Source organism: Arachis ipaensis, chromosome B4 (assembly GCF_059453495.1).
Source record: "Arachis ipaensis isolate K30076 ecotype BB chromosome B4, ASM5945349v1, whole genome shotgun sequence".
Taxonomy (NCBI): domain Eukaryota; kingdom Viridiplantae; phylum Streptophyta; class Magnoliopsida; order Fabales; family Fabaceae; genus Arachis; species Arachis ipaensis.
This window is the reverse complement of record NC_142439.1, coordinates 76132512-76148431: the sequence shown is the minus strand read 5'-3', so window position 1 is coordinate 76148431 and position 15920 is coordinate 76132512. Positions and strand designations below refer to the sequence as shown.

Below are 15920 nucleotides of genomic sequence, written 5' to 3'. Positions count from 1 at the left end.
AGTTTTTACTTGACGACGATAACCGGTGCACTTGCCGGAAGGAATTTTGCCGATCGTGCAATTTCCTAAATCGTAGCATAACACGTTTATGCGCATCAATCCTCTCCATGGTTACAGAAGGAGATCCTTGAGTCTTAAATACAAGGTAGTCCTCATTCAGTTGAAGGACCAACTCTCCTCTGTCCACATCAATCACAGCTCTTGCTGTGGCTAGGAAGGGTCTTCCAAGGATGATGGATTCATCCTCATCCTTCCCAGTGTCTAGGATTATGAAATCAGCAGGGATGTAAAGGCCTTCAACCTTTACTAACACGTCCTCTACTAGTCTATAAGCCTATTTTCTTGAGTTGTCTGCCATCTCTAATGAGATTCTGGCAGCTTGCACCTCAAAGATCCCAAGTTTCCCCATTACAGAGAGTGGCATAAGGTTAATGCCTGACCCCATGTCACATAGACCCTTCTCAAAGGTCATGGTGCCTATGTTATAGGGAATTAGGAATTTACCAGGATCCTATTTCTTTTGAGGTAATTTCTGCCTATCCAATGCATTTAGTTCATTGGTGAGCAAGGGGGGTTCATCTTCTCAAGTCTCATTACTAAATAATTTGGCATTCAGCTTCATGATTGCTCCTAAATATTGAGCAACTTGCTCTTCAGAAATGTCTTCATCTTCTTCAGAAGATGAATAGTCATCAGAGCTCATGAATGGTAAAAGGAGGTTCAATGGAATCTCTATGGTCTCTAAATGAGCCTCAGATTCCTTTGGTTCCTCAAAGGGAAACTCCTTATTGGTCAGTGAACGTCCCAGGAGGTCTTCCTCACTAGGATTCACGTCCTCCTCCTCTTTGGGTTCGGCCACACCAAGTAAGGTAATGGCCTTGCACTATCTTTTTGGATTCTCTTTTGTATTGCTTGGGAGAGTACTAGGAGGGGTTTCAGTGACTCTTTTACTCAGCTGGCCCACATGTGCCTCCAAATTTCTAATGGAGGACCTTGTTTCATTCATGAAACTTAAAGTGGCCTTAGATAGATTAGAGACTATATTTGCTAAGCTAGATGGATTCTGCTCAAAATTCTCTGTCTGTTGCTGAGTGGATGATGGAAAAGGCTTGCTATTGCTAAACCTGTTTCTTCCACCATTATTAAAGCCTTGTCGAGGCTTTTGTTGAGGCTTCCATGAGAAATTTGGATGATTTCTCCATGAGGGATTATAGGTGTTTCCATAGGGTTCACCCATATAATTCACCTCTGCTATTGCAGGGTTCTCAGGATCATAAGCTTCTTCTTCAGAAGATGCCTCTTTAGTACTGTTGGAAGCAGCTTGCAATCCATTCAGACTCTGAGAAATAATATTGACTTGCTGAGTCAATATTTTGTTCTGAGCCAATATGGCATTCAGAGCATCAATTTCAAGAACTCCTTTCCTCTGAGGCGTCCCATTACTCACAGGATTCTTTTCTGAAGTGTACATGAACTGGTTATTTGCAACCATGTCAATGAGTTCCTGAGCTTCTGCAGGCATTTTCTTTAGGTGAATGGATCCACCTACAGAATGGTCCAATGACATCTTTGATAATTTAGACAGACCATCGTAGAATATATCCAAGATGGTCCATTCTGAAAGCATGTCAGAATGACACTTTTTGGATAATTGCTTATATCTCTCCCAAGCTTCATAGAGGGATTCACCTTCTTTCTATTTGAAGGTTTGAACATCCACTCTAAGCTTGCTAATCTTTTGAGGAGGAAAGAACTTGGCTAAGAAAGCCATGACCAGCTTATCCCAAGAGTTCAGGCTATCTTTAGGTTGAGAGTCCAATCATATTCTAGCTCTGTCTCTTACAGTAAATGGGAAAAGCATAAGCATGTAGACCTCGGGATCAACCCCATTGGTCTTAACAGTATCACAGATCTGCAATAATTCAGTTAAGAGCTGAAAAGGATCTTCTGATGGAAGTCCATAAAACTTGACGTTCTGTTGCATTAGAGAAACTAATTGAGGCTTTAGCTCAAAATTGTTTGCTCCAATGCAGGGATTGAGATGCTTCTTCCATGTAAATTGGAATTTGGTGCAGTAAAGTCACCAAGCATCTTCCTTGCATTGTTATTATTTTCGGCCATGTCTCCTTCTTTTTCGAAAATTTCTGTCAGATTTTTTCCAGAGAGTTGTGCTTTAGCTTCCCTTAGCTTCCTCTTCAAAGTCCTTTCAGGTTCAGGATCAGCTTCAACAAGAATGTTCTTATCCTTGTTCCTGCTCATATAAAAAAGAAGAGAACACAAAAGAAAATATGAAATCCTCTATGTCACAGTATAGAGATTCCTTTATGTGAGTAGAAGAAGAAAAGAATAGAAGAAGAGGAATTCGAACACCAAAAGAAAGAGAGGGTTCAAATTTTGAGATAAATAGAAGTGTTAGTAAATAAATAAATAATTAGATGGAGATGAGAGAGGAAAGAATTCAAAAATTAAATAAAATAAAATAAAAATATTTTTGTTTTCAATTTAAAGTTAAAGTTAAAATTTGAAAATAAAAAAATTAAATTAAATTAAATTAAAATTTAAAACAATTAGTTAATTAAAAAGGAATTTTGAAAAAGAGGTTAGTGATTTTCGAAAATTAGAGAGAGAATTAGTTAGGTAGTTTTGAAAAAGATAAGAATCAAACAAGATAAGATTAATTAAAAAGATTTGAAAATCAATTTTGAAAAGATAAGAAGTTAGATAAGAAGTTAGAAATTGATTTTGAAAAAGATGTGATTGAAATTTATTTTGAAAAAGATTTGAAAGAGAAATTTAAAGAGATTTGGTTTTGAAAATTAAAGTTGATTACTTGATTAACAAGAAATAAAAAGATATGATTTTAAAATTTAAAGATTTGAACCTTTCTTACTAGGCAAGTAACAAACTAAAAATTTTGAATCAATCACATTAATTGTTAGCATTAATTTCGAAAATATGAAACAGAAATAAGAAAAAGATTTTGAAAATAAATTTTGAAAATTTCTAAATTATGAAAGAAAAATTGAAAAATATTTGATTTTTGAAAAAAATTTGAAAAAGATAGAATTTTTAAATTGAAAATTTAATTTGACTCATAAGAAACAACTAGATTTTAAAATTTTTTTAAAAAAGTCAACTCAAATTTTTGAATTTTGTGAGAAGAAAAAGGGAAAGATATTTTTTTGATATTTTTGAATTTTTTATGATGAAAGGGAAAAACAATGAAAAGACTCAAAACATGAAAATTATGAATCAAAATAGACAATGCATGTAGGAACACTTTGAATGTCTATGAACATCAAGAACACTTTGAATGTCAAGATGAACACCAAGAACTTATTTTTGAAAAATTTTTAGAAAAGAAAGGCATGCAAGACACCAAACTTAGAAATTTTCAAACTTTAGATACTAACAAATTGAAAATACATATGAAAAATAAGAAAAGACACAAAACATGAAAATGCAAATATCAAACAAAGAAGATCATCAAGAACAACTTGAAGATTATGAAGAACATCATGCATGGGTTTTCGAAAATTTTAATGAAATTAAAAATATGCAATTGACACCAAACTTAAAAATTGACACAAGACTCAAACAAGAAACATCAAATTATTTTTGATTTTATGATTTTATTAAATTTTTTTTTTGTATATTTTTCAAAAATTATATTGAAAAAGAAAATAAGGATTTCAAAAAATTTTAATAAGAATTCCAGGAATCATGCAACGTTAGTCTAAAGCTTTGGTCCAGGAATTAGACATGGCCAATGGCCAGCCAAGCTTTCAGTGAAAGCTCCGGTCCAAAACACTAGACATGGCCAATGCCAGCCAAGCTTTAGCATAAAAATCAGGCATACAACAGCTGATACGATGGGAATCAAAAAGCTCTTGTGATGATGAGTTGAAACCTCGGTCCAGAAGATTAGACACGGCTTCACAGCCAGCCAGATTTCAACAGATCATTATGAAACTCTAGAATTCATTCTTAAAAATTCTGAAGCCATAGAATATTTTATTTTTTAAAAATTTTTTTGAAAATTTTTTCGAAAATAAAAAGAATAAAAACAAAAACTTAAAATTAAAATAAAATTACCTAATCTGATCAACAAGATGAACCGTTAGTTGTCCAAACTCGAACAATCCCCGGCAACGGCGCCAAAAACTTGGTGCACAAAATCGTGATCGTTCATTCCTTGGTAACGGCGCCAAAAACTTGATACGCACGTTCATAATTTTAGTTCTTTGTCACAACTTCGCACAACTAACCAGCAAGTGCATTGGGTTGTCCAAGTAATAAACCTTACGTGAGTAAGGGTCGATCCCACGGAGATTGTCGGCTTGAAGCAAGCTGTGGTCATCTTGCAAATCTCAGTCAGGCGGATTTAAATGGTTATGTTGAATTGATAATTAAAATATAATTAAAATATAAAATAGGATAGAGATACTTATGCAATTCATTCGTGAGAATTTCAGATAAGCGTGTAGAGATGCTTTTGTTCCTTCTGAACCTCTGCTTTCCTGCTGTCTTCATCCAATCATTCCTACTCCTTTCCATCACAAGCTGTATGTTGGGCATCACCATTGTCAATGGCTACATCCCGTCCTCTCAGTGAAAATGGTCCAAAATGCGCTGTCACCATACGGATAATCATCTGTCGGTTCTCGATCATGCTGGAATAGGATTCAGTAATCCTTTTGCGTCTGTCAATATGCCCAGCACTCGCGAGTTTGAAGCTCATCACAGCCATCCCTTCCCAGATCCTACTCGGAATACCACAGACAAGGTTTATACTTTCCGGATCTTAAGAATGGCCGCCAATAATTCTAGCCTATACCACGAAGACTCTGATCATAGATCAGGAGGCTAAGAGATACACATTCAAGCTTGTTTGCATGTAGAACGGAAGTGGTTGTCAGGCATGCGTTCATAGGTGAGAATGGTGATGAGCGTCACATAATCATCACATTCATCATGTTCTTGTGTGCGAATGAATATCTTAGAGAAGAAATGCATAAGAACAAGGTCCAGGCATGGCCGAGAGGCCAGCCTCTAAAACGTGATCAAAGGATCAAAGGATAATCCAAATATGATCAAAAGATGTCCAAAGATGTCTAATACAATAGTAAAAGGTCCTATTTATACTAAACTAGTTACTAGGGTTTACAGAGATAAGTAAATGATGTAGAAATCCACTTTCGGGGCCCACTTGATGTGTGCTTGGGCTGAGCATTGAGCTTTCATGTGCAGAGACTTCTTTTGGAGTTAAACGCCAGGTTGTAACCTGTTTCTGGTGTTTAACTATGCTTTGCAACCTGTTTCTAGCTTTTAACTCCAGAATAGGGCAGGAAGCTGGCGTTGAATGCCAGTTTGCGTCGTCTAAACCCGGACAAAGTATGGACTATTATATATTGCTGGAAAGCCCTGGATGTCTACTTTCCAACGCAATCGAGAGCGCACCATTTAAACTCCTTTAGCTCTAGAAAATCCACTTTGAGTGCAGGGAGGTCAGAATCCAACAACATCTGCAGTCCTTCTTCAGCCTCTGAATCAGATTTTTGCTCAAGTCCCTCAATTTCAGCCAGAAATTACCTGAAATCGTAGAAAAACACACAAACTCATAGTAAAGTCCAGAAATATGATTTTTATTTAAAAACTAATAAAAATATACTAAAAATTAATTAAATCATACTAAAAACTATGTAAAAATAATGCCAAAAAGCGTATAAATTATCCGCTCATCAGCATGCGACTTAACCCGGCAAAATGCTCCTTTGCAGTGGAAGCCCATAAATTCTTGGTTTTATGGTCACACAAAGAGGAATCGAGGTAAATCCGGATAAATGCCGGGCTATACTCGACATAAAGAGTCCAACCTGTGTCAAAGAGGTACAACAACTCAACGGAAGACTGGCAGCCTTGTCCAGATTCCTAGTCGGATCGGCAATAAGATTTCTACCCTTCTACGCCACTCTAAGGAAGGGAAAGAGATTTGAATGGACAACAGAGTGCGAGCAGGCCTTCCAAGATTTCAAAAGATTCCTGGGACAACCACCAATCCTAACTCGGCCACGGGAAGGAGAACCAATTCTATTGTACCTCGTAGTAGGAAATTCGGCAGTAGCCTCAGCACTGGTCCGAGAAGACGACAGTGGACAACAACCCATATACTTCATCAGCAAAGCACTACAAGGGTCCGAACCGAACTACCAAAAAATAGAAAAATTCGCTTATGCTCTCATATTAACATCTTGACGACATCGTCCATACTTCCAAGCCCACATCATCAGGGTTAGGACCAACCAGCCCATAAAAAGCATTCTGCAGAAAATAGATTTAGCGGATAGAATCTTGCAATGGGCAGTCGAGTTGTCTGAATTCGACCTCCAATACGAAGCTCGAACAGCCATTAAATCACAATATTTGGCCAATTTCGTTGTAGAATTTACGGATACTCCGGACATCCCTACAGAATGGAATCTCTACGTAGATGTTTCCTCAAACAAAATTGGAAGTGGCGCAGGCGTAATAATAGAATGTGACCAGGGAACCCAAATTGAACTTTCCCTCAAATTTGGATTCCCTGCTTCAAACAATCAAACCGAATATGAGGTACTACTAGCTGGTTTGAAGCTGGCTAAGGAGGTTGGAGCTCAAAAACTTACCATCTTCAGTGACTCACAAGTAGTCACTTCACAAATAACAGGGAGCTACCAAGGCAAAGACCCCACTATAAAAAAGTTCTTGGAAAAAACCAGGAAAAAACTCGAACAATTCAGGGGATATGAGGTCTGCCACATACCTTGGGAACAAAATTCACGAGCTGATGCGCTCTAAAAACTAGCCAGCACCAAACCAGGGGGCAACAATAGATGACTCCCATAACAGGTTTAGACCAAGGATAGATGACTCCCATAATCAACTACCTCAAAACAGAAGCACTCCTTGCAGATAAAAAGGAGGCAAAGAGGTTAAAACGGGAGGCACAATACTACACTATCATAAACAATACTCTATACAAAAGAGGAATGTTAATACCATTGTTAAAATGTGTGCCAACCTCCAACACAAAAGAAGTTTTAGAAGCGGTACACAGTGGCATCTGTGGCAATCATCTCAGAGCACAGGCACTTACCAAAAAAGTACTCCAGCCGGATTTTATTGGCCAACTTTACAAAAAAGAAACAACAGAGTTCGTAAAGACATGCCCACCATGTCAAAAACATGCAAACTTCTATATCGCCCCACCAGAGGAGGTGATCAGCGTAACCTCACCCTGGCCATTCGCAAAATGGGGACTCGACCTTCTCGGTCCTTTCCCCCAAGGATTTGGACAAGTCAAATTCCTCATCATGGGAGTAGACTATTTTACAAAATGGATCGAGGCGGAACCTCTAGCCAACGCCACTGCTCAAAGAAGCCGAAAATTCCTGTATAAAAATATTGTGACAAGGTTTGGGGTCCCATACTCCATCATCACAGACAATGGCACTCAATTTACAGATAAAGGCTTCAGAAAATTGGTGGCTGATCTGAACATAAAACACCAATTTACATCCGTAGAACACCCCCAGGCCAATGAACAAGCAGAAGCTGCTAACAAAGTCATATTAGCCGGGTTAAAAGGGAGATTACAAGATGCAAAAGGAGCCTGGGCTGAAGAGCTCCTACAAGTCCTATGGGCATATCGGACAACTCCACACTCCACCACAAGGGAATCACCTTTCCAATTAGCTTACGGGATAGAGGCAATAATCTCAGTGGAGATCGAAGAAGGATTACCTAGAGTGATCCACTACAGTGAAGAGGTCAACTCCCAACTTGAGAGGGAAGAACTTGACCTACTTCCAGAAATCCGAGAAAGAGTTCAGATCAGGGAAGAGGCATTAAAACATCAAATGGCTTCGAGATACAATCAAAAGGTAGTTCCGTGATGTTTTGCCGAGAACAACCTCATCCTAATCCTAAATGATATCGGAACAGCTCGACCTGGAGAAGGAAAGCTGGCAGCAAACTGGAAAGGACCCTACCGAGTCATAGAAGTGCTTGGAAAGGGCTACTACAGGCTATCCGAACTCGAAGGACGAGAGCTTCCAAGGTCATGGCACGCCTGCAACCTAAGAAGGTATTATAGTTAAAGGTAATAAGATCTGAGGATAAGGCGCACTCTTCTTCCTGAAAAGGTTTTTTAATGAGGCGCCAAGCCAAGATCTACAAAATTGCCCAACTTAGAGAGATAAAATGCCCACATGTATATATCTGCATTTTCTTTTAAATAAAGTTTTAGATTTTCTACAAATTCTCAAGACGCATTAATCTGAAACACTAAAAATTCATCGCCCGATTATAAAGCGACAAGATTAGCAGAAAGTGAAAAACTGCTCGATCACGATAAAGACCAAAGAAGATTAAAACTAAACTCATCAAAAGGTCGACCAAATGAGGATCAAACCCAATTTCTACAAAATCGGCAAAGATGAAAAAGCGATAAAAACAGAATAATGCAAGAAGTTATCGAAAGTGATCCATAGAAAGGACCTGACGAGGTCTTAATAAAATGGGTTGCTAAAAATAACTTAAAAGATAGGCCGGCGTAAAGATGTCGGACCAGTCGACCACAATAATCAAATTTATAAAAAGTAAATCCCTGGAAAGAGGTCTGGCCAGCCCTAAAAAAGAGGATTACTAGAAATCACTTAGAAGGGACCGACATGATAAAGTCGGCCCAAACCAAACAAGTTATAAAAGGTAATCTATAAAAGAGACCTGACCAAGGTCCAAGAAAATAGATTACTAGAAATAACTTAGAAGGGACTGACATGATAAAGTCGGCCCAAACCAAACAAGTTATAAAAGGTAATCTATAAAAGAGACCTGACCAAGGTCCAAGAAAATAGATTACTAGAAATAACCTAGAAGGGACCGACATGATAAAGTCGGCCCAAACCAAACAAGTTATAAAAGGTAATCTATAAAAGAGACCTGACCAAGGTCCAAGAAATTAGATTACTAGAAATAACTTAGAAGGGACCGACATGATAAAAGTCGGCCCAAACCAAACAAGTTATAAAAGGTAATCTATAAAAGAGACTGGACCAAGGTCCAAGAAAATAGATTACCATAAATAACTTAGACAGAACTGACATGATGAAGTTGGCTTCTAACCAATTACCAGAAAATAATTCATTAAAAGAGACCTAACAAAAGGTCCAAACAAAATGGATTACTAGAAATAAACCTCAGGCCAAGATAAAGAAGATGGCCGACAGAAGACGCACAAGTTGGATCCAGAAAATCCATGATCTCAAAAGAATCATAAGTATGAAAATACAAAGAGGTCGGACAAACAAGGTTCCAACACTCCCAAAAAACCTAGAAGGCATCAGATAGGGACAGACAAGCATATTACGAAAAGAACAAGTTATAATAAAAACAAGAACTCAAGAGGCCACCAAAAGTCAGCCCCAAGAGCTTGAGAAACTACTTTATTTTTTCAAAAAAGGTTGCTAACAGAAAAGCAACTAAAGGTGTCCAGCAGTTAGAAACCACAAGTTACAAAACATAAAAAGTTCAAAGCCCACAAGCTGGGCTATATACAAAAACATCCAGAATAATCACAGAGGATCCAAAGAGTTCCCAGTCACAGCATCACGAGGTGAAGGAGGACAAGTCTGAAGAGGCACCGCATCTACCGTCCCATCATCCCGGTTCAGCACCTGACAATCGGAATCCGACTCGGGATGACCAACCTCAGCTGAAGGAGTTGAAGAAGTCGGCGCAACAAAAACTTTGGCAGCAGGCACAGCAGGAGGCTCGACATCGTCATCATCATCAGGGTCATCAGGGACAATTTTACCATCCCTCACAATGTTATCCAAGCTGAAGAGAGTAAGGTCGAGCTCGGGCGCAAGAACTCGAACCTACTCCTTCAAGTTCTCATAAGCAGCATTTACACTGTGATAAACTCCGATTTTGTGATTTATCTTGTGCTTATTTTAGGGGATTTTATCACCTTTTTCCACATTTATTCAATGAAATAGCATGGTTTTATAATTCTCCCTTGAATTGTGCTTAAGTGTAAAAACATGCTTTTTAGGCCCTAAAATTTGTGATTTTAATTCACTTTAATTCCATTTGATGCCTTGATATGTTTGTTAAGTGATTTCAGGTTCATAAGGCAAGTATTGGGTGGAAGAAGTGAGGAGAAAAGCATGCAAAGTGGGAGAATTCATGAAGAAATGAAGGAACCGTAAAGCTGTCAAGCCTGACCTCCTGTCACTCAATCGACCATAACTTGAGCTACAGAGGTCCAAATTAGGCGGTTCTAGTTACTTTGGAAAGCTAACATCTGGGGCTTCAAAATAATATGAAATTTTCCATATGTTTCTTCACGTAAAGGGGCACACACACGCCATGTATGCGTGCGCACCGATTGAGCACGTGGTCCACTAAAGTGAAATTGCCCCCAGCGATTTCTAAAGTACTTTGGGCCCAACCCAACTCATTTCTAATGCTATTTCATGCAGAATTCAAGCTTGAGCAAAAGGGGGAGCAATTGTTTGAAGTTTTAGTATCATGTAGTTTAGTTTCTAGAGAGAGAAGCTCCCTCTTCTCTCTAGAATTAGGATTAGAATTTCTTAGATCTAGGTTTAATTCATGCTTTGATTTACCTTTCTTTTACAAATTCTTTTTCCTCTACTCTTTCTCTCTCTAATTTTGTATTTCATTCTTGTAATTGCTTGCTTTGTTGTTGATGCACTCTTCCTTCTTCTATTTTCTTTTAATGCAATTTATGATTCATGTTCTTTTATCATTGATTTGCTTTATTGTTGTTTAATTCCTTGCAATTAAGTAGTGTAGATTTATATTCCTTGCAATTTTACTATGCTTTTCTTTTATGCCTTCCAAGTGTTTGATAAAATGCTTGGTTGGATCTTAGAGTATAATTTTGTGCTCTTGGCTTGGGAAGGTAACTTAGGAACTCTTGAGTCACTAATGTCCAAGTGATTGATGATTGGGAGCCATTAATTCTAGATTTCACTAATTGATTTGGTGTAGAACTAGGACTTATGGACTTGGATTGATATAGCTCACTTGACTTTCCTCTACTATTAGTTAGGGGTTAACTTAGTGGGATTGATCCTTGCCAATTCTCATGTTGTGGTTAGTGATTAGGATAGAGATCCTTGACCACCAAACCTTGCCAAGACCTTTCTAGTTGTTAGTTTATTTTCATTACCATTTACTTTTCATGCCTCTTATCCCAAAACCCCCAAAATATACTCTACAACCAATAACAAGACACTTTATTGTAATTCCTAGGGAGAACGACCCGAGGTTTAAATACTTCAGTTTATAATTTTAGGGATTTGTACTAGTGACAAACAAATCTTTTGTATGAAAGGACTATTGTTGGTTTAGAAACTATACTTTACATCGAGACTTCATTATTTGTGAATTCTAAACCACACAAAAGTTTCGCTCATCACACTGCCTACAAGATGACCCTGGAGCTCGGCGTAATTAGCTCGGGCAGACTCCAAATCCTCCCTAAGACCCATCATCTCCCTGTAAGTTGTGACATAACTCTCCTTGTGCTTCAGCGCCATGTCTTCAGACAACTTGGTAGAAGCTGCCAAAGCAATAGCCTGAGTCTTCTCCCCCTCCAATTACTTCTCCAACCTGGTCACTGGTGCACGAAATTGTGATCTCTGGTAATGGCTCCAAAAACTTGTTGCTCTAATCTTAATTCATAATTTGTCACAACTTCGATACAACTAACCAGCAAGTGCACTGGGTCGTCCAAGTAATACCTTCCGTGAGTAAGGGTCGAATCCCACGGAGATTGTTGGTATGAAGCAAGCTATGGTCACCTTGTAAGTCTCAGTCAGGCGGACATAAAATAGTAATGGGGTTTTCGAAATCTAGTAATAGAAGAAGGATAGAAATACTTATGTAAATCACTGGTGAGAATTTCAGATAAGCGTATGGAGATGCACTCGTTCCTCTGAACCTCCGCTTTCCTGCTGTCTTCATCCAATCAGTCTTACTTCTTTCCATGGCTGGCTTTATGCAAGGGCATCACCGTTGTCAGTGGCTACATCCCCTCCTCCTGTGAAAATGGTCCAAGATGCCCTGTCACGGCACGGCTAATCATCTGAGGTTCTCGATCATACTGGAATAGGATTCACCCTCCTTTTGCGTCTGTCACTACGCCCAGCACTCGCGAGTTTGAAGCTCGTCACAGTCATTCAATCATTGAATCCTACTCGGAATACCACAGACAAGGTTTAGACTTTCCGGATTCTCTTGAATGCCGCCATCATTCTAGCTTACACCACGAAGATTCCGATTAAGAGATCTAAGAGACACTCATTCAATCTATGGTAGAACGGAGGTGGTTGTCAGGCACGCGTTCATAGGGAATAATGATGATTGTCACGTTCATCACATTCAGGTTGAAGTGCGAATGAATATCTTAGAAGCGAAATAAGGTGAATTGAATAGAAAACAGTAGTACTTTGCATTAATCTTTGAGGAACAGCAGAGCTCCACACCTTAATCTATGGAGTGTAGAAACTCTACCGTTAAAAATACATAAGTGAAAGGTCCAGGCATGGCCGAATGGCCAGCCCCCATGATCTAAGAACTAGGCGTCCAAAGATATCAAATACAATAGTAAAATGTCCTATTTATAATAAACTAGCTACTAGGGTTTACAGAAGTAAGTAATTGATGCATAAATCCACTTCCGGGGCCCACTTGGTGTGTGCTTGGGCTGAGCTTGAAGTCTACACGTGGAGAGGTCATTCTTGGAGTTGAACGCCAGCTTTTGTGCCAGTTTGGGCGTTGAACTCCACTTTGCAACTTGTTTCTGGCGCTAGACGCCAGAATTGGGCAGAGAGCTGGCATTGAACGCCAGTTTGCGTCATCTAAACTCGGGCAAAGTATGGACTATTATATATTGCTGAAAGACCCTGGATGTCTACTTTCCAACGCAATTGGAAGCGCGCCATTTTGAGTTCTGTAGCTCCAGAAAATCCATTTTGAGTGCAGGGAGGTCAGAATCCAACAGCATCAGCAGTCCTTCTTCAACCTCTGAATCTGATTTTTGCTCAAGTCCCTCAATTTCAGCCAGAAAATACCTGAAATCACAGAAAAACATACAAACTCATAGTAAAGTCCAAAAATGTGAATTTAACATAAAAACTAATGAAAACATTCCTAAAAGTAACTAGATCCTACTAAAAATAATGTCAAAAAGCGTATAAATTATCCGCTCATCAGTCACCTTCACCTCAAGCTCCTCCTTCAAACCCTTAATCCGGTCAAACTCTGATTTGGCCTTCTCCATAAAGGTCTTCATTGCATGAATAGGAAGATCTTGGGTAGTTCAGTACAGAGCTGCCCCCATATGTGCCATCTTGATGCTACTCCGAGTTATGAAATCCAAATGACAAAGAAGAGAAAAATCATCCATAGGAAGGGCACCATAGGGACTGATCTGCTGGTTGACAAACCCAATAGCGTCAAAATCAGGAGTATCCAGATTGAAGGGCTCAATAGTACGAGGTCTTTTTGAAGGATCAAGCACATGGACCTGAGGGATGGGGATCATCCTCTTCGGTCCAGGAGAGCTCGGCACAGGCTGTTTAGTAGGAACCCGGGAAGACCCTTCCCCAGCCACCTTGGCCGAGATATTTTGGGCCGCTGTAGCCTTCCTTGCCTTTTTAAAGGCCATCATAGAGTCGTTATTCTTGGCCATCTCTAAAAAATAAAAGAAACCATAAAAGCAGGTTACAAACTGGGAAAAGAAGAAGCAAAGTAAAAATAGAGCCAAATATATCGATCAAAACCTAGCACAGTTCAGACAAGGGATGGATCCCCCAAAAACTTCTTAGTATCAAGATGGGGAGGTTCCCCCCAAATATCCTCCAAGACACTTACAAAAGATTGCTCAACCTCGTCGAGCATTTCCCAGGTGTACCGAGACACTACCACATTCTTTTGCCAGCACAGAGGGAAGGCCGGTTCATTATTCGCTTCTAGAAAAAACGGTCGAGCTTCCTCAACAGCTCGGACCTTAAAAAAGTAATTCTTAAAATCCCGAAAGGATTCATCATACATAGCAAAAACTTTATGTCCCTGGGCAGTCCTAAAAGAAACCCAAGAAGCTTTCTTTTTGGTGGTCCCAGGATTGGTCAAAATAAAAAGATACAAAAAAAGAGTCTGAGAAGGTGTAACATCAAGCTCTTGGCAAAGCAGCTGGAAAATCTTGATAAAACCCCAGGAATTCGGATGAAGCTGAGACGGAGCTACATTACACGCCCACAACAAGTCGGTCTCAAAAGGAGTGAAAGGAAAAGTAATATTCAACTGACTGAAAAAATAGTCATAGGCATAAAAGAAAGGGCGCTCCCCCCGGGTCAGAGCAGGAAAGCAAACCCTCTCCTCAGAATCCGGCGCTACCAATTCATAGTTCTTTTCCTGATCTCTGCTCTTACAGAGACGGTGATGTTTCCTAAGTTCCACATAAAACTCAGCATTCACCACGGAAACACACATCAACACAAGGGAGTCCAACCAGTCGGACATCCCCTCAGGAACCTTAGAAGACGTCTCAACAATATTTTTGCGAGAAGACATGGTCAACTAGTCCTACAAACAAGAAAAGAAAATGGATTACTAACCAAAAATAGCTCGGGCAAAATCAACAACAACTCGGACAAACATGACGCAGAGCAATACAAACAGTAAAAGGAAAACCCCAAGACCCACACCAAGGTCTAGAGGCATCCTTTGGAGGCAGAGACAGAGTAAGAAGGACTCAGAAAAAAGAATATGAGGCTACACCCTAAAAAACTCTCGACAAAGAAAACCTTCTTTCAAACAAAACTCTGAGAAGAATGCTACAAACCAGATAAGTCATCAATAAGACACCTCTCGAACTATAGTTTTGGTCTACAAGCAGAGGAACTACCAAGCAACATAACATGCCAAGTGGAAGTCATCAAAGATGCAACCTTTTCCCATAAACAAGCAAAGCCATTATCCCAAAAAGCTACAAAATCAAATAAAAAGGCAACAAACATGCAAAGCCCTAAATAAGCCTTAATCATCAGGAGAAATGCCAAAAGTATACATAAGGTCGAAAAGGAAGCCAGAAAAATACATCGCAGTGAAAAGCAAACACAAGAATACAAAAAGGTTCAAGCTTTCCAACATACATTCAAGAAAAATCAAAACCTTTACCAAAAAATAAGAACAAAGCAAAGGAAGAACGACAAAAGTAACCGAAAGAAGAACCAACCTGAAAAAAGGAGAGAAAGCTCCGAAGAAAGTTGAAGACAGAAAGACAGAATCCGGAGTCATCTCTCAAGTGAAGAAAGCACCAACAACCACCAAACAGTGTCGCAGAGAGAAACGCGAAAATGCAAGCCTCAGGCAAAACAGAAAGACAGAAAGAAAAGGGGGAAGTTACAGCAAGTAAGGAACGGAGAAGAGAAAAATATTTTTTTGTGTGTGAAATTCAAAATGAAAGAGGCAAAAAGAAACAGTGCATTAAGGAAATTAATGAGGTTATTAAACCCTCGCACATTCCTAGGACAAGAGTGTAAATGTAAAAGCGCGCGCTTCCAAACAAAAAGAAAGCAAAGGAAAAATGCTTCACATTCAAAAGCTTCAGCGGAATCGACCAAAGTGCTCGAGCTCAGCTTTTCCCAACGAAGGATTGAAGTCCTAAAACTAAAGGACTCGACCTCAAAAGGAAGGTCGTACTTGAGCAGGGGCACTGTTCATACCCTGGGTCGAGCTGTCTGACCCGGGTTGCTTAATGACAAGTCGACCGACCTCTTCAGGTCAGGACAATCCGACCTCTTCTCAAAGAGCTCGACCAAATCACCGGAAAAAGCCCAAAAAGG

General features: G+C 39.3%; 1 non-coding gene across 1 annotated transcript; it reads left to right on the top strand.

Moving 5' to 3' along the window:
- Window positions 1–1625: 1625 nt before the first annotated feature.
- Window positions 1626–1729, top strand: LOC148567995 (small nucleolar RNA R71). The gene has a single exon (XR_015882506.1). It is a non-coding gene; the product is annotated as a small nucleolar RNA R71 (small nucleolar RNA).
- The last annotated feature ends 14191 nt before the right edge of the window (window positions 1730–15920 follow it).